Source organism: Hyperolius riggenbachi, chromosome 3 (genome assembly GCF_040937935.1).
Source record: "Hyperolius riggenbachi isolate aHypRig1 chromosome 3, aHypRig1.pri, whole genome shotgun sequence".
NCBI classification, from domain to species: Eukaryota; Metazoa; Chordata; class Amphibia; order Anura; family Hyperoliidae; genus Hyperolius; species Hyperolius riggenbachi.
In genome coordinates, this window is record NC_090648.1 from 513555998 (window position 1) to 513580972 (window position 24975).

Genomic DNA, 24975 nt, shown 5'->3' on the forward strand with positions numbered 1-24975 from the left:
GGATTGGGCAGAAGGCTTGCTCATCATTTGAATGTGTTAACTCTGCGTGTGCTGGATCTTTTTGTGCCATGTTCAGGGCTCGCTGTGCTGTGTGTTCAGTGTGCAGATTTCATTGTCAAGGAGAGAAAAAAACAACAAGGGGATTTTTGTTTTTTGGCAGCTGTGAGGACGGTGATGACTTAATACTCTCATAGATGCTCAGAGCGCAGGGATCGCAGAGTAACCTTCTGATGTCGTGTAAGAAGTTTATCACTCAGGGCAGTGTTTCTACAAAACTCTCACGGGACATTTCCCTCATTTACTGAGAAGTTTACCTTACTCTGGGGAACTTCATCGCAAGCACCCCCGGACGCATGTGCTGTATGTAAATACAGTATATGGGCTTATTCACATCTAGATCGTTTTCATTTTTTTTAAGCGCCAGCGATTTTCAAAATCACCCCAAAAGTGCTTGTGCAATGATTCCCTATGAGAGTGGTCACATATGAGCGGTTCAATTGCGATGTACACCCCAAAGCGATGCCTGTACCATTTTCGGGGCAATTTGGCTATAATGGAAGGTATAGGGAAATCGCAAAACTCTTGAAAAATCGCTTTGTATAGTGAGTTCCCCAGCGCGTTCACGAATCAATAGATTGGGATTAATTCACGAAACCATGTTAACTACTATCACGGCCGCGCTAGCGTTTTGCGCGCTTTATGACGTGCGTAACAGTTTTAACGTGCAATCATGAATTTTTGCGTGCAAAAATTCATTAGCACGGTTTAGTCAATCAATCCCATTGTATTTATTCTTTTCGAGGTCAAAGAGTTCATTTCCTGACGTCAGGAAGTTAAAAAAAAATTGCCCGGCAAAAGCGCTTAGAAAAGCGTTTATAAAGCGTAGGGAAAGGCGATTTTAAAAATCTCAAAAAATTACTCAGCGCTTGAAATAGCGCTAGCGATTTATAATGTGAACAGGGCCTATTTGTGGGGTCACAATTCCAGTGTTCTTTGAAGTGATAATGAAGCCTGAAGGAAAAAAAGTCACATACCTGGAGAGGGAGGTCTCTGGCTGCTTTCACACTGGGAACTGTGCTGTCGGAAACACGCACGCGATGACGCACAAACGTTCGTTTATCACGTAGAGTAATCCTTTACGCGCACACACCTTCACACGTAGCAGATCGCATGACAACTGCCGTGATAGCAGTCATCACGCTTAGTGAATCAAGGATGTGGCGAGCAAGGTAGCATGAAGGTCTATTGGCTTTCATGTTACTGACTGTAGTTAAAGCATTACAGAGCATTACATTGTAACGCCTCCTGGAACGTTTAATCGCACGGTGCAAGCTATTTCCCATCAGGTGAATTAGAATTAGCCACGCTGATATGTGTCAAATTGCATCTTCTCGCCGTCATGTTCTCCGTTGTAGTGCGTGCATGAAATTGGGTTTGTGCATGCGTTCGCTTGTGGGACAGGACCCTCTGGATCTTATAGAGCAGGGGTGTCAAACTCAAATACAAAGTGGGCTGAAGTTGTACAATGGGACCAAGTCACAGGCCAGCCTCAATGTCTACTGGCCACCTTTCTCCCCTATACAGTTCCCTGGTGTCTAATGGCCTCCCTCCAACCCCTACACAGTTCCCTGGTGTCTAATGGCCCCCTCCAACCCCTATACAGTTCCCTGGTGTCTAATGGCCCCTTCCAACCCCTATACAGTTCCCTGGTGTCTAAAAGCCCCCCTCCAACCCCTTTAAAGTTCCCTAGTGTCTAAATGCCCCCCTCCAACCCCTATACAGCTCCCTGGTGTCTAGAGGCCCCCACCCTCCTTTATACGGTTCCCTGGTGTCTAAAAGCCCCCTCCAACCCCTATACAGCTCCCTGGTGTATAAAAGCCCCCCTCCAACCCCTATGCAGTTCCCTGGTGTCTAATGGCCCCCATCCAACCCCTATACAGTTCCCTAGTGTCTAAAAGCCCCCTCCAACCCCTATGCAGTTCCCTGGTGTCTAATGGCCCCCATCCAACCCCTATACAGTTCCCTGGTGTCTAATGGCTCCCCTCCAACCCCAATACAGTTGCCTGGTGTCTGGAGGCCCCCACGCTCCCCTATACAGTTCCCTAGTGTTTAGTGGTTTCCCCCTACCTCTCCCATATGGCTTCCCTGGTGGTCTAGAGTGGGCCAGATATAATGGAAAGTGGGAAACCACTTGAGGGCCAAATTTAATGGCTCTGAGGGCCAGATTTTGCCCAATGTTATAGAGCCTTCCTAGTCCTCACGTGCTCCCCTCGCTCCAGTGCTGTCACCCCCGTTGGATATATTGGACGAGCTGGGTAAATACACCATCGGGGATCCTCGGGAACACCCCATCCCCGACCCCCAGTGCTTCCAAGGCGGGCAGCTCGGTACTGCAAATGTGAGAGGCATGCTCAGAATGGTGCCGCCCCTCTTTAGAAGTGCTCAGGGAGGCAAGTGCTTCCGAGGGCACTAATTATCACGGAGATCAGTACTAGAACCAGGACACTGTAAGAGGACTGGAAAGACTCTATAGGATTCCGAGCCTTCCCTCTCCATAGGTGGGTATGTTTTTAGGTGGGACCTTTTTTTGTCACTGCAGATTTGCGTTTAAGAGGAAACATAGTGAGAATAACATAACAGATACAATTTCTTATTTATTTATTTTACAATATGCATTTATAGTTTTATTTAGTCAGTTTTCACCCATTCCAAAAGCTTTCCTCACCCTGATTTACAAGATGAACAGGTGGTGACATCCTTAGTCCTGTCAGGTGCAGCTCTGCAGAATGTTTGTTTTTGAGAATTCCCTAAGTGAGTGGAAATAAAGCCTGCTCTCCCAGAATGCTTTGGGAGGAAAATTCTGCATAGCTAAACCACCTAGGCTAAGCATCACTGGGAGGGTGGGGCTACATACAAATATGAAGCAATATATAGCTGTAGGAAGGATTTTGAATGCTGAAACTAGAAAAAAATTACCATTAAAAAAATGAATAATTTACACCATTCGACCATATCACTACATTGCCTCTTTAAAGGAAATCTGTAATGTAAAAAAAACACCCCCTGGGGGATACTTACCTCGGAATGGGGGAGCCTCTGGATCCTTATGAGACCCCACCCCCTCCACCCGGTCCTCTTCTGCTTCCTGAATCCATCACTGACAGCTCCCGAGCTCCATGTGCGGCAATATTTACCTTTTGGTCTCCAGAGCAGGCGCAGAAGCAGCTTTCCGATTGGGCTCCAGCGGAAATAGCTGCGCCCCATTGGGTCTGCTCTGCTGTGCAGGTGCGAGCAGTAATGAACGTAATCAGCAAAATTACGATTTCGCGAAATTTCGCGTACATTTTCACAATTACGCCTATACGGAATTACGATTTGCAAACTAAATTGATTTTGTAGTCATTCGTAATGTCACATGAAAATTTTCATCATTTTGTGCCAACTATAGAGGTTAATAGCAAAGGCCCCATACAGGCTACTGACACCAAAAGTGCTACCTATGTTAAAGGGAATAGTGGCTACAAGGGACAAAAAGATTTTTCCAAAAAGACAATATAGTTTTTGAGAAAATCGATTTTAAAAAATGCAAAGAGAAAATGGTTTTTAAACTTGCAAAACATAACAGTTTAAAAAAAACCATTTTTCTTTTCATTTTTAAAATCGATTTTCTCAAAAACTACAAGGTCTTTTAAAAAAATTATTTTTTTTGGCTTGTACTCAATAATCTGTATGTACCAATCTTGGTAGCAATAGCATGTATGGGGCTTTGCTATTAATTGCCAAAGTCGGAACAAAATTCCGCAAAATTGCGTGAAAATTATGCGAAATTATGAAATACTACTATTACATATTGGGCAGCATGGTGGCGTAGTGGGTAGCGGTCTCGCCTTGCAGCGCTGGGTCCCCGGTTTGAATCCCAGCCAGGTCAACATCTGCAAGGAGTTTGTATGTTCTCCCCGTGTCTGTGTGGGTTTCCTCCGGGCACTCTGGTTTCCTCCCACATCCCAAAAACATACAGATAAGTTAATTGGCTTTCCCCCCAAAAATTGGCCCTAGACCATACATGCACTACACGATACATACATATGACTATGGCAGGGACTAGATTGTGAGATCCTCTGAGGGACAGTTAGTGACAAGACAATATACTCTGTACAGCACTGCGTAATATGTCGGCGCTTTAGAAATACTTAAAGAGAACCAGAGACGAAGCACCCTCATGTATTTTATTACATTTATCAGTGGGAACATGACAGTAAACACCTACCCTGCTTTTAGTTGTATTCTTCTCAGTCTAATCTATCTGTTATCAACTGTGATAAGAATCCACCGACTATTCAGTCGAGGTTTGACCTGGAATCATTATAGCTGAGTCACTCTTCTGTGGAGTGTTTTCAAGCCCAAGCCTCCCCCCTCCTGGCTTAGATTTCATGCTTTACATACTGAGAGCTGTTATGACATGGGATGGGGCTGCTGCTGCAGGAAAACAGACAAGTGTGGCTGTGTGATCTGTGTGATCTGTGTGCTCTGTCTGTGCAGCCTGTCATTATTATCTACTGTATGCAGTTTCATTACTATGAGAGACACTTCCTACAGGCAGCCACACAGCATACCAGAATATGAAGTTGAAAAACACAGATGAAAGCCTACAGCAGCCCTGCTTGTCTATAGTCTCATATAGCCTAGACAGCACATCCAGAACACCTTATAACCTGGAAGCAGAAGGAATATGAGCCGGCGGCCATATTGGATATTTCCTGGAGCAATAATGCATAAAAAGCACTCAAAAAGGCACACCAGAGTGGCAAAATTATCGGGTAGAGCATTTATTCTTTACAAGCTATCAACTGATATGTTTATTTTGTGTGAATCGTTCATCTCTGGTTCCCTTTAAATAAAAAATTACATATGAGATTGATTACGATTTTCCCCGTAATTTTGCATTACGATGCGAAAATGCGAATTTTGATGCAAAATTTTGCATATGCGAAATTTCGGCCCATCACTGGACGCAAGTCGCCAATGCCGGTGTAGTAGAACACACCCGACGGGGCTCGGCTATATACACCGAAGCCCGGTGGGAAAGCTTCTACTGCGCCTGCACTGGAGACCAAAAGGTAAATACTGCTACGCCTGCGCAGTGCTTGTTGGCGCTTGTTGGGGGAGTTTTCAGGGTAGCCAAAGCTGGATCCCCGAGGCTACAGAGGACAGGGAGGCCTCATTAGGATCCTGAGGCTTCCCCTACTGAGGAAAGTGCCCCATAGGGGCTGTTTTTTGTTACAGGTGTACTCTAAAGTGTACTGGAGCCTAGAGGAGGAGTGCAGCTCTGATCAGCTGGAGGGTCAGTGAGCGGCAGTTGGGGGACCAGAGGACAGCGAGGGAAGCCTTATTAGGATGCAGAGGGCCCCCTCTCCACATTCATGAAATTAAGGTGCCGGGACATTTGGGCACAGGGTAAAGCCGCAAAAATGGCTTACTCTGCTCATGCAAAAGTCCCAGCAGCGTTAAAGAGGAACTCCAGCCTAAACAAACATACTGTCATTAAGTTACATTAGTTATGTTAATTAAAATAGATAGGTAATATAATCTCTTACCCACCCTGTTTTAAAAGAACAGGCTAATGTTTGATTTCATGGGGGCAGCCATCTTTTTGGTTGAAAGGAGGTGACAGGGAGCATGAGACACAGTTCCAACTGTCCTGTGTCCTGATCACCCCTCCCAGTTGCTAGGCAACGTGAATAACAACATAGGAAATCCCATCCTGCTTTTCACAGCATCAGGGAAAAACCGCCGGCAGTTTTCTTTGATAGGTGGAGCTTAGCTAAAAATGCAGCTAAAAATGATGCTTTGGTAAGAAAAATAAAGTTCTGATGCTGTGAAACTGTTAAAGAAACACCGAGCCTTTTCAGTGCTGCTGAGTAGATTTTTAGTCCGGAGGTTCATTTTAATTACTATTTCCCCTCTATGGACTCTGGGGAACTCTGCATTTATCGTAATTTGGGCTCTGTCTTTTGACCACACCCAAATTACTGACCACCGCTATACCTGTAATTCACATTATGGCCTATGATGGACCTGGTGTACCCAAATTTCCTGCACCGTTTTTGCCTGACTCGCCTTCTCCTTAGGTGAGTATCAGTTTCTGAAGCTTCGGCTCTGGTTTTCTTTAACCAGTAAAACTAACTTATTAGCGTTTGTTTATAGTTGATATAACATTTTGAAATGACAAAACTTGCAATAATGAATTTCTGATAACTTGTAGTCCCCCCCCCCCCCCCCGGGAACCTATGCGTGGCGCCAGCTGTAGTAGGCATACTGCAATTTGTGAACTTAGAAATATACAGTAGATGATCACATAGAATTACAGTTTAGCAAAGTGAAAAGAAGAGCCCCCATCCAATCAGAAACATTATTAATGTAACATACGCCTTTCTCCTCCCTCTAGATTAGCACCAGGCTTATAACAGCTTTCCATATACTTTGATCTTGTTTAAAGTGAACCCACAATGAAAAGGATAAAGGAGGCTGCCATATTTATTTCCTTTTAAGCAATACCAGTTGCCTGGCAGCCCTGCTAATTATCTGCCTCTAATACTTTTAGCCATAGCCCCTGAACAAGCATGCAGCAGATCAGGTGCATCTGACATTAACAAGATTAACTGTATGCTTGTTTCTGGTGTGATTCAGATACTGCTGTAGCCATATAGATCAGCTGGACAGCCAAGCAACGAGTGTTGTTTAACAGGAAATAAATATTGCAGCCTCAATATCACTCTCACATCGGGTTCACTTTAAAAAAGTGGTGGTCATGTCATGCAGAGTCAGCGCTACCATTCAGGCAGATTAGGCATTTGCCCTAGGGCCCCAACCACTTCAACGGCCCCCTGCTGACAGAGTTGTTTTCCCCACTGCTGTTTATTTGTTTTTACTAAAGAGGCTTGAAAGTTCAAGTCATGTGTATGCAGGCTGCCCCGCCTACCAGCACACTTCAGGAAGTTCCGCTGCCCACCCCCAGGCATTCAGCGGCTGCTGATCTGTGAGGTATAGTGATAGTGTCTGTGTGTACAAGCAGGGGGGCAGACTGTGAAGCAGAAGCAGCCCAGAGCATGGACACATCTCAGTGAGTCTGTGTTACTCACTGCACTGGGAGAGGGGGGTTGTGTGCTGACAAGGCTGGAAGCAGCCAGGAACACTGACTCACTGTGCATTGCATCTTATCTTTCTGACAGCATCAGCCTGCAGATGTCCCCTGATCTGCTGGGAGAGGGGGCTGAGGGATAGAGACATGCTGTGACTGTGTGCAAGAAAAGGTGAATGGCTAGCTGGATGTCTGGAATACCTCCTGCACCTTTAAAAAAAATTCCCTGAAATCACTGAAGCAGCTGGCAAGCTGGTAACTGTACAGAGGATTGCCTCCTGCAGGGTCTGTGGGAAAAACTCAGCTCTTTCACTATTGTAAAGACTGATGTGGACAGCTACATAAGGTATTTCACAGGTTGAAAAGTTTTTGACAGTCCCTAGACTCCAGGTGGGCTGCTTTCTGACTTGTGTGAGAGGCTGGCAAGGACAGGAGACACATTACAGGCAACTAGCCTCTGTGTCATGTGGGATTGCAATACAGATATGCTCTCTGCTCTATGGCCCAGACAATGCACACCAAACACCTCTAGCAGATCTGCAAAATGCTAGAGGTTTTTGAACCAGATTTCAGAGCGATTCTAGGCATGTTTAGAGAGGTTTTCGTTTTTGGAACGTTTTTGTGTAGCAGATTTCATATATTGTTACAGTAAAGCTGTTACTGAACAGCTTCTGTAACAAAAACGCCTGGAAAACTGCTCTGATCTAGCATTTTTCAGAGCGTTTTTCCACTTTCCTATACTTTATATTGAGGCAGAAACGCCTCAGAAATCTCAAAAATGCAGCAGCCCGGGAGTTTGCGTTTAGGGAAAAAACGAGCCGCTCTGGTGTGCACCATCCCATTCACTTTCATTAGCCAAGCGGTTTTCCCCCTGCAAGTGTTTTAAAAAACGCTCCAGAACCGCTCTGGTGTGCACCAGCCCTATCTCAAGCTCTCCACTCCTCATCTCTCCCTCATTCACCCTTGCTTTCCCCCTTTCTCTAGTGCTGGGGGAAGGGGGGCAATCTCCCCCCAGGCTGCCTTTTATTCAGTGATTTAGGGCCAGTCCAGTGTCTGGTGTATTCAGGTTTGTTGTTGTAAGGCAATGTGAAACACTAGGCTAGCTGATAAAAGTGCAATTCCAGGGCAGGCAAGCTGGTAAATATACACAGCATGATGCAGAGCTTGCCTGGAGGGTCTGTGGGAAAATATCTGTCTGGTCTCTCCCCATTGTTATAATGACTGCATGTGTGGTTAAGGTGTTAAACAAGTTGAAAAGTTTTTGACAGTCCCTAGACTCCAGGAGGGCTGCTTTCTGACTTGTGTGAGAGACTGGCAGAGACAGGAGTCCTATTACAGGCAAATAGCCTCTGTGTGATGTGGGACTGCAATACAGATGAGCTCTCTGCTCCGTCTCAGGCTATTCTCAATTTCTCTCCACTCCTTCTCTCTCTGGGCTAGTGCACGCCAAAATCAGAATAGCAATCACTAGCAATTTGTAAGTGCAATTTTGTGAAGCGATTTTTTTTTTTTTCAGAGTGATTTTTGAATGAATCGCTCAAAAACATACCATATGCTGTGTGTTTGTGATTTTGAAAAAAAAAACAATGCTGCTGCCTGCTGTGAGAACACCGTCATAGGGTAACATTAGCCAAGCGCTTTTCAAATCACTGCACTTGGTGTGCACCAGCCCTCCCTCATTCACCCTTGTTTTCCTCTTCCCCTAGTGCTGGGTGTCTTCTTGTCATACAGGAAAGCTAAATAAAAGTGCAATCCCGGTGAGGCAAATTATTATTATTAGTGATCAGGAGGAAACTGTGGGGGAAAGGAGGGCCCCACACTAAGTTTGCCCTGTGGCCCCAGGGCCCCTTAAACTGCCCTGATGTCATGTGATCATTGTTCTGGTATTGTCTCCTGTGATGGACAGGCTGTGGGCTTCAGCTGCAAGCCAGCTGTCCAGACTCCTCCCCCACCACTGGCCATGCCCCTAAACTGACAACTACAGGAGGGGAGGTTGAGTGGCAGGTGACCCCGCCCCTAATCCTGATTGGGATGGGTGAGAAGGTGGCTTGACACCCCCAACAAGCCAGTCCATCAGCACAGATCATCTGACCCCTCTGAGTGGTGTGTTTTAACACTTTAAATCGCTGGCAATATTATGAGGTTTTTTTCAGGAAGCTTTGAATGTGTTTGGGAGTGTTTCCTCTGCGGTACATTTCAATGCAGGGAGACCAGAAAAGCAGGCAGTCGACAAGCAGAGCAGTGGCAAGCGATTACCAGCTGTTGCAAGTTTCTTCCACATTGTGGGCAGATGCAAACGACTCAGAGACGCTGCACGCTGCGTCCAGGGCGAGATGAAGGATCTACTGTGACAATTGCACAAATGCTGCAACCGTCGTCTGAACAACCGCTTCCATTCTTAAATAAATGATGCTTTTACACCTGTGTGAACTGGACCTTAGTGTCTAAGCAGCAGGAGGAGAGCTCTGCGCCCAGAACAAGAACACCCACTCTCCTTGCAGCCGCAGGCTTTTGTGGATAGATCCTAAGTCACATGACCGACTTCTTCAAGGGGAATTATTCTGGAATGGCTGCATCACTTACGAAAATGGTGTGAGTAATGGCAGAGTCTCTTACATATCTTTACTAGAAATGAAAAATCTGGGAGGTTTAACAGGGAACTAACATTAACCCCCGTGGTGGTAGCCCCGAGTCAGGCTTGGGTTGGAAAAAAGAAGCCAGGAGAGGTAATCACGAGCCTGACTCAGGGTAATCGCCAGGAGGTAAGGGAAGGCAGCAGCAGCATGGCAGCACTTCAACTCACCTCCTCCGGGATCCAGACACCGGCAGCCATTCTCCTTCCTGTCCTCGGAGGCTCTGCATCCCTCAGATGAGTTTGTGAATTGTGAATTCCGCTGGAAGAATAAAAATTTCTTAACTAACTTTCTCATGCCTTGAAAAGAAAAAAAAAATACTGTAGTTGCAGGGCTCTTGTCCACTATGAAACACAATCGCAATCACAATTGTGCTGCGATTTGAATGCATTTCAAACCAATTTAGACTAATACGATTGTGACTGACCTACTATACTCCGTATAGGAGCTCAAAATCAGATCCAAAATGTGGCAGGACGACAATTGGCTCAGGCCAAAACCACAACAGAATTTTTATGCGATTAAATAAAGACCTGCATGCTGCATTTTTCTGCGTTATTCGTCTTGTGTTGCTGGTATCCAGTGAAAATCGGAATGGGAAATCAGATTTGCGATTTGCAGTGTAAAAGAACCCTTGAGAATCGCAAACGCCTGATATTTGCATATTTACATACTAACATATTAGGCGACAATATGCCCCCACACTCGCTTCTCGATCTGAAGGGGGGCAAAGCCAGGATGTTGTCATCATCCCCTCGTACTTTTCCCCCTGGATATGAGTAGCCATAACAATGTCCAGTAACATACAAACAGGAAGGGACAGGATCTGCTTCCACGGAGACCGCTGATTACAGCAAACACAGCCAATCAGCAGCACACTTCACTAATAGCAGCGTATAAGACGACTGGGAGTATAAGACGACCCCCCAACTTTTCCAGTAAAAATAGAGTTTGGGATATACTCGCCGTATAAGACTACCCCTCTTCCAACACACACCAAATAAAAATGAAAAAAAAAAACATCATAAACTGGTGCTATGAACAGATACTGGTGCTGTGTATGAACAGATACTGGTGCTGTACTGTATGTGGTACCCAGTATATAACAATATTGGTCAACTCTCCCTCTCCCTAATGCTGGGCGTACACGGCACGATAGTTCTTTCCAATCAAGCCGCTGATGGCTCGATTGATAATATCCGACGTGTCCGATCACCGTGGCGGATCGATACCGGGAATCGATCCGCACGCACGAGCGGTGACGTGCCGGCATCGAGCCGCTGGTTCGATTCCGGCACATTATCTCACCGTGTATGCCCAGCATAAGTGGATTGGTCAGCTCTCCATGTTTATCAGAGCGGTATGGAAGAATAGATGGCGCTGTGCCCATAAAACACGCCTCTTACACTCGTCTGGCCCCGCCCTTGTATCCTATTTACCTCCTCTGCCTCTCAGATCTCACAAATGTGCGCCTGCGTTGCTTCACTACAGTCCTCAGCAGCGAGATCTGAGAGTTGGGAACAGAATAGGGCGTATCACCCGGCATCAATCACACCCGGCATATAAGACGACCCCTGACTATTCAGATGATTTTCAAGGGTTAAAAAGTAGTCTTATACGCCAGAATATACAGTATGTTTCTTCTGGAATAGAAAACTTTTCTGAACACTGTTTCAGCTTTACTTAAACCCTTCACTGAATACCCTCATATCCTCTTCTAGAAGCTTGTTTGTTACGCTATGTTGAGCTGATCACCATATTTATAAAGGTGGTCGTACATTACTCGATGGCCACTAGATCAACCATCAGACAGATTCCTAATCTAATCTTATCTGACCAGAGAGTGATCTATTACCTGCCCACACGCTGCACACCCGTTTCCAATAGATTTGCTGCGAGTCTGGGGCTCATGCATGTTCCGTACAGATACGCCCATTTTCATAAGTACCCCGGAACGCGAGTCCTTCTAAAGACGTGTACTTCATGTGGTTTTCATTATGACACATAAATTCTCTTCATAATCCTGTGGAAAATATGTTTGCATATATATGGTAATGGATAGTATATGGTGATAGTATATGGTGGCTGAATAGTGTAATGGCTGGATGGTGTAATGGTTAAGGGCTCTGCCTCTGACACAGGAGACCAGGGTTCGATTCTCGGCTCTGCCTGTTCAGTAAGCCAGCACCTATTCAGTAGGAGATTTCCACGTAAAATCCAAAATGAGATATCAGCAGCGCTTCCTTAGTTATATTCCTCCACCAAAGGCAATCACCCTCAAAGAGTGCGACTCACCTACTCAATATGCTATGATTACAGTAGCAGATGCGCCTGTGGGGCATTTCATAGGCTCCTTTCGCCTTCCTTGGTACTCCTTATGCCACAGATAGCCAGATACAACGATTTCCCAGAGTTAGTGCACATAGAACACTCCTTTCAGTATGAAGCAGAAAGCCTCTCATTGCGCAGTACACTTAAAACACTAAAAATGTTTATTAAAAGTTTTCACTCACATGCCATTACAGAATCATACAGCTTTTGGAACTTTTGCACCCCGCGCGGTCTCCCGGGCTGACTACCGCGTAGTGTCCTCCTGTAGTGTCCTCCTTGCCGCTATCTTTCACTGGCTGCTCTGCCCTCGTGTCTCTGCTCGGCGTTCCAGCGTGTGTCCGCAGTGTTGGCTAGACTCCTCCTTACTAGTTTCGTCATACACTATGACTCATTCAGGGCATATTGGGAATTCTAGTTCATCTATAGAACATTTTTTTTTCCAAATGCAGGTGCATCTGTATTGCGCATGCCCAATCTCGGGCTCCTGTGTGCTCAGTGTGGACCTGCCGGGGATGTGAGTACTTCTGAACCTTGAGCAAGGAGTCCTGAAGAGTTATTCAACTGAGCTGGTCAAACTTCAGCTGTGGAATGAGGGCATGGAGCCTTCTCTCATCTTAGGTAAATATCTCATTTTTTTATGTTTTAATTGATCTTTCACAATTCTCTTTCACAAATTGAGCCCAATGAATCCTGGCATTGCCATCAGGGAAGAAGAAATTTACTGGTGATGGATAAACCAGGTCATCCTATATTAAAAAAATCCCTGTGTTTCTGCGTCTGTCTGCGTCCGTGCATCCATGACAGTCGGTATATGCAGTCTGGGCATTTCTTAAAGAGGAACTGTCACGGAAATCTTAAAATTTAAAACACCTAAAAATAAAAAGTACATTTCTTCCAGAGTAAAATGAGCCATAAACAACCTTTTTCCTATGTTGTTGTCACTTACAGTAGGTAGTAGAAATCTGATATTACCGACAGATTTTGGGTTAGTCCATCTCTTCATGGGGGATTCTCAGCATGGCCTTTATTCTTTATAAAGACATTCCCTGAAAAAGATTTATACAAAGATGCTGGCCAGCCTCCCTGCTCACTGCACACTATTTTGGCAGTTAGACAGAGCAACTGCCCTTCACTAAGTGCTTTTACAAATAAAGAAAACCCTAAGAACCCACTATAAGAAGAAGATGGGCTAGTCCAAAATCTGTCGGTAATGTCAGATTTCTACTACCTACTGTAAGTGACAGCAACATAGGAGAAAAGTAATTTATGGCTCATTTAACTCCGGAAGAAACATACTTCTTATTTGCATACGTTGACATGTATTTTAAATCTTCAGATTTTCATGACAGAGGTCCTTTAAGTATCCAGGGGTTGTCGCAGCTCCTGATGGGGGGGGGGGGGGTTTGGGGTACAGAGCCTGGGAGAGCAGGGCATGGGAGGCAGATTATGTACTGAGGTTGGGAGGAGGGCAAGGCGGGGAGGGGTGATGATGTTGTCCTCAGGATGGGGAGATGAAGCTCTCGCAGGTTCTAGCGTCTGTTACTCTAGGCGGCCTAAGTTCTAGTTCAGCATATTCAGGTAGTCAGTTAGCCTCTTTCTGTGGGAAACATAAGTATCTATGCAGTAATTATCTAATGGGAGGTTCTTTGCTTTGTTAAATCCAGATGGCGACCCTTTTATTTGGACAGGCGGTGTACATCCCCCTTCAGACCCCATTGTCAAGGTCTGACAACCCCTTTTTCTTTCAGATACTAAAACTAGCTTGATCATGGTTGGTCAGAGAGTTACAAGAGCTTATTCAAGCTTTTAATTTTATAAACTGCTGCGCGGACTTCCAAAGAGAATAAGAAAGCATTAGAAATAAGGCAGAAACTGTATGAACATTATTTATTACTCCTGTGCTTTAGAACCAATCACGGCTTCCTATAATTAATGACCAAATAGAAGCTCATCAGACTCTGACTGCGAACTAATAAGACTTACCCAGCTGAATCTGGCTCCAGTCTGCGGAGCCAGCCTGCCTGTTGCAAGGAGAAAAACACATATATAATTGAAGCATTACCTTGAGAATCATGGCATGTTTTCATGTAGTACATTATAGAAACTTGATGTTGACTAAGTACAAAGTATTTACTGTAAGTGTTCCTTAAAGGAAAGCAGAGATGAACGCTTTGGCACAAAATAAACATATCCCCCGATAGATTTTACAAAATAAATACTATACCTGGTATTTTCGCCTCTCTGGTGTGCCGTTTTTTTGTGTTTTTTTTTTTACTAAAACTCCATGCAAAACAGTTAATCAGAAAAGCATATTATTTAGTGGGCTGTGTGCAAAATGAAATCACCATTTCTAAAAACCTCTTATAACTAACAAATATAGATACAAAAAAATGTTTTTTAATATACCCTTACATCAGCAGCTCCTCCCATCTCATCACAGCTGTCTGTGATGCTGCAAGTATACAGAAAGGGGAAAGCAGAGCCAGAAGGGGGCAGGCTTGGGCTTGAAAAGACATCAGAGAAGACAGACTCAGCTATAATGATTCCTGAGCAAAGCCAGACTGAATGCTCAGTCGGGGATATTATCAGGGCTGATAACAAGCAGGCTGAGCAGTGAAGGATGTAACAGAGAGCAGGGTAGGTGTTTTCTCTGATGTTCCCTCTGATATACAGTATATGGTAAAATAAGTGAGGGTGCTTTGTCTCTGGTTTACTTTCAAGGGGACCTAAAGTGAAAAAAGTGTCCTCAGGAGTTGCTTACCTCAAGAAGGGGAAGTCACTGGTTACTAAAGAAGCTTTCCTCATTCTCCTCCACAGGCCTATCCAAGTGTTGGGACCCCCAAAAAAGTGATTGTTGACACTTGTTGACAGCTCACGCAGTGGCACTAGCACCGCCTCACTCAGCTTTCTTTGGAAACAGTGAAAGTGCCCACGGGGGCGGGGGGGGGGGGGGGGCAGAGCAGCGCAGAGGGGACACAGAGGGAGGCAATTACTGTGGGGACATGCCTCTGTGTCCCATTAAGAAACAGAAATCCACATCAGGTACACTTTAAGGGGAACATGAAGTTACAGTGCAGTCCATAAATAGTTGGACAGAGACAGCTTTTTCTAGTTTTGGTTCTGTACACTCCAGCGGTGTAGGAATATGCATAGCAAGCATAGCAGCTGCTATGGGGCCCAGTAAGTTGTAGCTATGCCTCTGGTACACTCCCACAATGAATTGTAAATGAAACATAGTTGAAGTGCAGACTTTCAGCTTTAATGTGGGATGAACAAAATGACTGCATAAAAATGTGAGGCAACTAAAGCATTTTTTTACACGAGCAAGGGCAGGATGGACGGGAGAACCAGGACTACAGCCAGATCTCATCTGTATGACCAGTTGTGTGTGCTCTGCTGCAGGAAGCCTCCATGAGAGTAGGGAGGTGAACAGAGGTGGCATGGTCACAATGCATACGTCGGGTTTACAGCACTTACTTTAACCACTTCTCTACCACAGGGTTTTTTACCTAAAAACCACAGTAATTTTAACATTTCAGGGAGGCAAGGGTTAATGGGCTTAATGGGGGTATAATTTATTAAAAAAAAACCTCACTGATGCTGATCACTCACTAATGCTGTGTTAGTTATCTGAGATCCTCTCACGAGTGATCTCAGTAACTGTAACAGCATAGTGACTGATGCAATGTTTACACACATTCTGAATGAATGAGCACTGTCATTGGCTTTGGCAGTGCTCATTCAAACTTGTAAGCACTTTGATTGGCTGACCAGCGGGTGCCGATCGCGACCGCACATCCGCATGCACGCGATCGCGCACGCGAACGCTCACAGCGGGAAAACAAACAGGAGATGCCTATCTACGCCCCTGTGACCCAGGTGAATTTCCGGCAGAAATCCGCCTACGGCACTTGCATTACCGATTTCCGCATTCCGATGCGGAAATGCAAAGAGTATAAATCCGGCCCTGTGCAGAAGCACGAACCGTCCTCTGCCTGTGCAGTGGGGCTGCCCCCAGCAGTGAGGTGGAGGGACGGGGGATGCCTGAGGATGATACAGAGGATTCCCTCTACCCAGGTAAGTATGTCAATTTGTTTTACCTCCCAGGTTTGCTGCAATGACCAGAGCATTTTATTATAATTCTGATCCTGTGATGTGATTGGCTCACAGCGATCACATGGTCAGGAGCCAATGAAACTGGCTCTTGATCGGCACATAGATCAGCGGAATGTGCAAATGATCATCGCAGGAGCTGAGGAACATGGGAAGCTGGTGGAGTTAAACCTATACAGGGAAAGGGTTAAACCTTCATAAACATGGCATAGATGTATCTATGTGCGGCCCCAAAGTGGCTAATAGAACATCTATGGAGACTGGAAATGTGGCAGTGCATCACTTCCTGTTCATTTGGACTGCCCCAATACTAAGCTGCATAACATTTGCATTACATTTGCATGCAAATAAGAATAAGTGTCTAAATGGCCAACTCTAGTCGCTGTATAGCAGAGAAAAGCATAGGCTGGAACCTTATCAGGGTACAGCTCTGGGTAACGGCTCGGTCAGGTGGGAGTGCCTAAGGCTTGCCCAATGGGAATACTCCAGTATAAGTATGGACAAACAGGTAAGGTAATACTAACTGTAATTAGTCACATGACATCATAGACCTAACGTTACTTTCTTCGTTTTATAGCCCTTCCCTGAGTATAAGTACATTAACAGCATGCAAAAACGTAGCAGGGAGATTTGGGCGCAGGGTAAAGCCGAAAAATGACTCACCCTGCTCCTGCACAAGTCCTGGTGGCGGTAAGTACTATTCCCCCTCCAGGTCACCATGGACTCGGGCCAACCAGTGGCAGCAGAATTAAGGCTTTAGACGTGCAAACTAGGGTGCTAAGTAGTTTACTCATCCAAAGCTATTACTGTTCGCGCGCAAAGTTTAGCACTGGAAACGTCGCACCCAAAAGGGCGCATCGGGTGCACCTGAAATGTTGCAGCGGATGCGACATTTCCATTGCACCAGGTGCGACGTTTAACGCTTAAACTTTGCGCGTGAAGTCAATAGTTTGCGCACGCAAAACTTTGTGACCACGATTTCGCGCGTACAGCCTCTTAGCATGGGAAAACCCGCTTAGCACTGCCAAGTGTTAGCGCCGGTTAGTAAATCGAGCCCATAATGGCCTACGGCGGTGCATAGTGCGCCCAAATTTTATTGCCGTTTTGTGCTGTTACGCATTAACATTTCACAATATTATCGTTTAGCCATATGACCCTCTTGTAGCTTTTGAGACACATCCGTTTGACCTTCAGGCAGGACAGGCAGGAAACAGCAGCCGATCCCCGGCGTCTCCGAGGTCAGCCGATTCGCGTGTTATCGTCCCGCCAGTTCCTGAAAAAAGAGACAAGATTGATAATGGGTTATATTTAGAGATACAAAAATTCTGCTTTTAGAAACTATAGCAACAGTTGTGCTGAGAGTGAATGTTCTGCTCTGATGTAGGATCAGGATAGGAGAAGGAGAAGCAGGACATGATTTATTAAGGTAAATTCAATAATGGTCATGTGACTGCGGTCATTTACACATATCGGCAGTTAGGGCTCCCAGTTCATGCATAGCATAGCAACGATAGCAGCATAGTGTGATAGAAAATTCATTCATTAAAGCGGACCCAAACCAAACATTTTTTTTACTGAAAAATATTTAGTTGCAGCGCTCTGACACATACAAAGATAAATAAACACTCCTTCAAGCCTATGAACATTTCAGTGCATGCTTTTCACCCTTCTCTTTCCATAACTAGGGTTATACAGGTGGCAGCCATTAGCAATTCCTCCTTTGCTGGACATTTCCTACTCCACCAGCCTGCCGGATTCTGTCCCGGCAATATGAAAGGAAGGGGAGGGGCTCCTCCAATAAATGTAAAGTATTTTATATTTGTCATTATGCAGCTGAAAAAAAGGCTGCTATTTATTATTATAAATTAGAAAATAGATTTTATTTCTGAAATCTTGTATTTTTAATTTGGGACCACTTTAACTCAGTTTTCTTTAAAGTGACACTGAAGTAAAAAAAAATTATGATATAATGAATTGGTTGTGTAGTACGGATAATTACTAGAATAATAGTAGCAAAGAAAATATTCTCATGTTTTTATTTTCAGTTATAACATTGCATCATTCTCTAATAGCTGCAGTTTACACACTACTCAGCATTCTAAATGATTTTACAGAGCAGGCTTGTGAACTCTTGACCTGTCCTCTGCAGAAAAAAACAATACATTGACAGACACTTGAGATAATAAGCTTTAGAAGACAGAGCTCTCTGTAACTTTGAAAGTCATGGAGCTCAATGGCTCTTTTGCATAGATAACAACAGGAGTTTCTTAACTCTTCCTGTACTGGAAACAATTAGACTCATGTCTCTGCCCCTAATGTTTTATTTCGTAGTTGTACTACACATACAAATCATTATATCATTTTTTTTTTTTTGCTTCAGTGTCTGTTTAACTCACATCTACAGACTTTGGGTCTGTTCCCACTATAGTAAAAAATGCTGCAATTTTTGTAACCAAAGAAAAACAAAACAAAATAAAAAACCCTGCAAAATAGGATAGTGAACACATTCTATGTTATTGATAGCAGAAAGGTGGGGGTCTCTTGACACCCTGGGGAAAAAGGACACTGAGACAATGGGAGCCCAAATGGTGCAGCTCCTTAATGGCTAATGGAAAATAATGGGCTACTCACAAAGGTGGGATGTGGGGGGGGGGTTGCGGCACATATGAATTATACATGCCTTGTGGCGAGTTAGATGCAGTTTAGGCACTGATTAGGTGTGAGTAGCCCCAGAAGCTGTATAATTCATATGTGCCGGTATTTAAAGGGATGAGGTGGCAACCTGGGGAAAGGGGGGGGGGGTTGGCAACCACCTACCTGAGGCGGGTGGAGGCAAATGGGCCCGACTCCACTCGGGGTGTCCCTGCAGAATAGATTCTTACTGTCACATTTGACTGTTTTCACTGAGCTAAGCCACCTCACATTGATGTAATTTTATTCTGTTCTTAATCCAATTTTATCCTAGCCTGGGGGCCTCTTTACCCTTATAACATGTTATTGATAGAATGCGTTCACACTGGTCACCGCATACAAAACGCCAACTCACCTGTTTCGTGGGAATTCTTCTTCAACAGAGTAAATTCTCGCTGGGTTATGGTGGACCAATGAGAACCCTCCCTGTTGCTAGTTAGTACTCATGTTGATTTTTTACTAGCCAACAGGAAACCCCATGCTTCTGCTAGGCTCACATCAGTTTCATGATGAGCGGAGGAGCAGCAGTGGTGGATCATATGTTAGACGATGTCATGGACAGTGCAACGGACAAAGCGGACAGGTGGCAGGTATGTGAGCGTCGCAGTGTGGACATCAGGACATCCTGAGGGGGATACGCTTGCCATGGCATTCCTACATCTGCTGCATTGGTAGGGGAGTCAGTTAGGCATCAGTGTGTGTGTGTGTGTGTGTGTGTAGGGGGGGGTGGGGGGTTGGTTAGTGTTAGGCATCAATTAGGGGGAGGGTTGGTTAGGCATTGGGTGGGTAGTCGGTTAGGTTAGGCATCACTGGGGGGGTTGGTTAGGCATTGGTGGGGGTTCAGTTAGGGTTAGGCATCAGTGGGGGGTTGGTTGGGCATTGGTGGGGGTTCATTTAGGGTTAGGCATCACTGGGGGGTTGGTTAGGCATTGGTGGGGGTTCAGTTAGGGTTAGGCATCAGTGGGGGGTTGGTTAGGCATTGGTGGGGGTTCAGTTAGGGTTAGGCATCAGTGGGGGGTTGGTTAGGCATTGGTGGGGGTTCAGTTAGGGTTAGGCATCAGTGGGGGGTTGGTTAGGCATTGGTGGGGGTTCATTTAGGGTTAGGCATCAGTGGGGGGTTGGTTAGACATTGGTGGGGGTTCAGTTAGGGTTAGGCATCAGTGGGGGGTTGGTTAGGCATTGGTGGGGGTTCAGTTAGGGTTAGGCATCAGTGGGGGGTTGGCTAGGCATTGGTGGGGGTTCAGTTAGGGTTAGGCATCACTGGGGGGGTTGGTTAGGCATTGGTGGGGGTTCAGTTAGGGTTAGGCATCAGTGGGGGGTTGGTTAGGCATTGGTGGGGGTTAATTTAGGGTTAGGCATCACTGGGGGGTTGGTTAGGCATTGGTGGGGGTTCAGTTAGGGTTAGGCATCAGTGGGGGGTTGGCTAGGCATTGGTGGGGGTTCAGTTAGGGTTAGGCATCAGTGGGGGGTTGGTTAGGCATTGGTGGGGGTTCAGTTAGGGTTAGGCATCAGTGGGGGGTTGGTTAGGCACTGGTGGGGGTTCAGTTAGGGTTAGGCATCAGTGGGGGGTTGGTTAGGCATTGGTGGGGGTTCAGTTAGGGTTAGGCATCAGTGGGGGGTTGGTTAGGCATTGGTGGGGGTTCAGTTAGGGTTAGGCATCAGTGGGGGGTTGGTTATGCATTGGTGGGGGTTCAGTTAGGGTTAGGCATCAGTGGGGGGTTGGTTAGACATTGGTGGGGGTTCAGTTAGGGTTAGGCATCAGTGGGGGGTTGGTTAGGCATTGGTGGGGGTTCAGTTAGGGTTAGGCATGAGTAAGGGGTTGGTAAGGCATTGGATGGGTAGTCGGTTAGGGTTAGGCATCACTGGGGGAGGTGGTTAGGCATTGGGGCATTGGGCCGCCGACCCCCCTCAGTATAAGCCCCCCCGGAATAGGTGCCCTGAAGGGGGTAGCAGACAGGAAGGGAGTATTGGGCACAGTGGCGGGGAGGGGGTCCAACCCCCCTCCCTGCCACTGTGCCCATTACCCCTTCCTGCCTGCTACCTCTTTTCAGCTCGATGGCCCCCCCACCCACGGTCAGGTGGGTGCTGCCCCCTCCCACCCGATTTTGCCACCTGAGGAAAACTCCTCACCCCGCCTTATATTTTACCACGATTTTAATGTAAGTCAATGGGAGCGTTTTTTAAAAAGCTCTCAGAAAGCTCTGAAGGCCATAAAGCGCTCAGAAAAGTGCTTATAGTATGTCTGAGCTCTAAAGGAAATGCTGAGAATCTCCCATGAGGAGATGGACTTGTCATAAAACAGTCAGATATGAGTGATTTTTTCTTCCTACTGTAAGTGACAACAACATAAGAAAAAAGCCATTTATAGTACATTCTTTACGTATGTATTTTACATTTTACAATTTTATTTTTTTGCGATAGTGGCAATCCATTCCTGTCTTGTTGGATAACATGTTCTCTAGCGTCCTCCGACCTTTGTAAATCCTCCTTCCCCACATCCGGCCTGCGAGAATGTCTTTCTCTGCTAAGATATCTGAGGAAGAGCTGAGCTTGATAGGCCCGTATATCTGATGCAATGCCACCTCCCTGCACAGTACAGCTACTTCTGTATTGATACACAGCTGCTATATTGAAGAGCTGAGCTAATGGAATTATGCTTTTGTGTTACAAGCCGAAGGAGGGGGAAAAAATAATCAAATAAAAAACTCGCACAGGAAAAAAGCGATACGCCAGCTCACGGAATGAAGCTGTTTATGGATTTTCTTTGCTGCATCTATTCTTGTCATTTTGTTCTTTGGCTAATTAGAAAAAAAAGGGGTGTCCGCGTATTTCGCCGCAGCGTCCCAAGGTGAGCTTTTACCCCGTATCGTGGCTATCTGTTCTGCTGACATATTGCGCAAGTCTTCGCAAATAACAATAACCTGGAAATCCTGTTATGCTTTGCGGTTGGGCTCGCTTTGTATGCATCCCGCTGATAAAGGCTTGCAGCTCACTGCAGTGCTATTAGCTTTTATTCCACTGTGGTCCCCGTGTTGTATAAGAAGAAGATTCTGTATTTGCCGTATGTATTTATTGTGTTTCGTTGAAGTTGCAGTTCATATTCAGTTTGTTGAAAACAGCAATGTGTACATGCTGCCTGGAAATACACACCGTCTAAGCATGATAACTGTTGCACTTACATACTCCGACTTTTTTTAAAACAACTAAGTAAAGTGCAAGCCCACTATAAACAAGGTGACATTGGTCACAATTCACTAAGCTTATCTCCTGTCTTTAGTATATTCTGAGCTTTGTTTTTTATTTACTAAGTAATTTACCACACACAATCCTTAAATTAAGGATCATGTTCTTAGGTTAAAGGGAACATTAACTGAGAGGGATATGGATGTTTCCTTTTAAACAATACCAGTTGCCTGGCAGTCCTGCTGATCTCTTTGGTTGCAGTAGTGGCTGAATCACACACCTGAAACAAGCATGTCGCTAATCCAGTCTGACTTCAGTCAGAGCACCTGATCTGCATGCTTGTTCAGGGGCTGTAGCTAAAAGTATTAGAGACACAGGATCAGCAGGAGAGTCAGGCAACTGGTATTATTTTAAAAGGAAAAATCCATATCCTTCTCAGATTAGATTCCCTTTAAGGATTGACTCTTAAAGTTAATGATTGAATCCTTAAGTTAATGACTGAGTGCAAAACTTGAAACATAGGTTTTATTCACAGAGAGGAATGCAAATGATACCAACTCTAAAGTGTGTGAAGAATTATCACCTGACCTCAGCTGTTGTTAAGTGGGGTGTTACTATACTGCAATGTAGAGGATTGAGCTGTCTGCTTTATTTTTATTCATATTTTATGCAGAAGAGTACTCTGTATAGAGAGAAATACACAGAGAGGGAGGAAGAGAGAGAGATATCAAGTGTATGTATATTCACCCACCCACAGATACAGCCACACCCACTCACTCTCCTTCCCTGGTTGCCATACACAGGATTCTCCTGCAGGCTGGCTGTAATCTTCCAAACAGAGGAGGCAGCAGGAGGGGTGGAGCTACATTCTGCCTTTGTGTGCTCCTCCCCCTCCCCATCTACTGTATGTAAGAGTAACTACAGAGGTGACAACTAAAGGACTGGAGTGATAAGACAACACTCTCACTGTGAAAGCTTATCACTACATGTTAATGAGGCAAGCTTCTTTAGTGAATTAATACTTAAAGGGACTCCGAGCACCTCTCATGGGTATGACCCCTCTGGAGGAGCCTCTTGCAATGGCCATGCGTGCCACTTCCTCTTCCTGCTTCATTCAGTGATGCACTTCTCTAACAGAGAAGACAGGGATGACCCAGAAGTTATAACATAGTCAAGATGGCAGCCGCAATTTTTAAATTGAAATTTAACAAAAACTATTTAGTGTAGAATGGCGATTCAGGCATCAAATGAAAGAGGAGAGCACAAGCTACAGAAAGGTATGCATCTTTATGTACTTTGCAGTACTGGTCAGAGGCATACTCATGAGAGGTGCTCGGAGTCCCTTTAAAATATAGATTGATATAGCTGATACTGCAGAGAAGCCCCAGAGCATGATACTCTACCTGCTTCAAGGGAAGGACAGGTCCTCTTCACTCTTTCTTCAGTGCAACCTATCTCCCTGTGGCTTCCGTCTCTGTATGTCATGTGACATGTTTCAGGAATCACCAGATGATGAAGATGTACAACGTATGGCTACAATGAAGATACAGTGGTGAGAACAGTGAGGACCTTGCTGTGCATAATGCTCCTGCCAACAGGAGCCCGAGCAAGGAGTGCGCACGGCCGGAATCGTGCATGCACAGTAGCTCCTGACCGGTTGAGTCGACAAACTTTTAGAGGGGTTCAACAGCTCAAAAGAGCGCAATGGTAGGATACTGAGGGGCCTGTACGGCTTTTGGGGGGGCTGGAGAAGTCCCAGGTAAGTAGAAAACAAGACACAGACCATTTATATTGCGATTTTCCCCTGTCAGACATAAAGCACCAGAGCTGCAGCTACTAGGATGCACTCTATAGGCAGTAGCAGTGTTAGGGAGTCTTGCCCAAGGTCTCCTTACTAAATGGCTACTGGCTTACGGAATAGATTTGTACTTTGGTGTCCTGTGTCAGAGGCAGAGCCAGTACACTATCCAGCTGCTGCGTGACATGTACTCTTTAAGGCCTCTTTTACACTGCGCACAGTGCGTCACTCTCCACCATCGCAGTTTGTCACAAGGGAAATGCAAGTCTATGGAGACTTGCCTATGTACGCCATGCTACGCAACGCAACAGAAGTGTTCATTTCACCGCAATCCTGCCGCAAAGTCTGCAATGTGTTACCGCATGGACAGCGCTTACCACACGGATCATGCAGTAATGCAAATCTATGGGCGCTGCAGGCAGTGTTCACAACAGAAGCACTGTTTGATGTGGTGCGCATGCGCTGGCCGACGGGAATTCCAGGGATGTCACTGAGCAGGGGGCGGAGCTATGCACATGACCCTTTTGGCGCATTCTGCCACAGGGAGGATATCATTGAGCGAGGGGCGGACCTGTGCACATGACCCTGTCAGTGCACTCTGCCAGCAGGGAGTACATCACTGAGTGGGAGGCGGTGCTATGCATATGACCCCGTAGGAACGCTACCCAGCAGGGGGTATGTCACTGCAAGGGGCGGCACTATGCATATGACCCTGTCAGCACACTCTGCCGGAGGGAGTATGTCACTGAGCAGGGGCGGGGCTATGCATATGACCCTGTCAGCACACTCTGCCGGAGGGAGTATGTCACTGAGCAGGGGCGGGGCTATGCATATGACCCTGTCAGCACACTCTGCCGGAGGTAGTATGTCACTGAGCAGGGGCGGGGCTATGCATATGACCCTGTCAGCACACTCTGCCGGAGGGAGTACATCACTGAGCGGGAGGCGATGCTATGCATATGACCCTGTCAGCACACTCTGCCCAGCAGTGGGTATGTCACTGCAAGGGGGTGGAGCTATGCTTAAGAGCCTGTCACCATATTCTGCTCAGCAGGGAGTACGTCACTGAGCAGGGGTGGGGCTATGCA